Source organism: Littorina saxatilis, linkage group LG13 (genome assembly GCF_037325665.1).
Source record: "Littorina saxatilis isolate snail1 linkage group LG13, US_GU_Lsax_2.0, whole genome shotgun sequence".
Taxonomy (NCBI): Eukaryota; Metazoa; Mollusca; class Gastropoda; order Littorinimorpha; family Littorinidae; genus Littorina; species Littorina saxatilis.
Genome location: NC_090257.1, coordinates 21,506,193 through 21,506,435, shown reverse-complemented (window position 1 = coordinate 21,506,435; position 243 = coordinate 21,506,193).

Genomic DNA, 243 nt, shown 5'->3' with positions numbered 1-243 from the left:
ACATGAGAGTTCCTGGGAATGATATCCCCGGACGTTTTGTTATTTTTTTCGATAAATGTCTTTGATGACGTCATATCCGGCTTTTTGTAAAAGTTGAGGCGGCACTGTCACACCCTCATTTTTCAATCAAAATGATTGAAATTTTGGACAAGCAATCTTCGACGAAGGCCGGGGTTTGGTATTGCATTTCAGCTTGGTGGCTTAAAAATTAATTAATGACTTTAGTCATTAAAAATCTGAAAA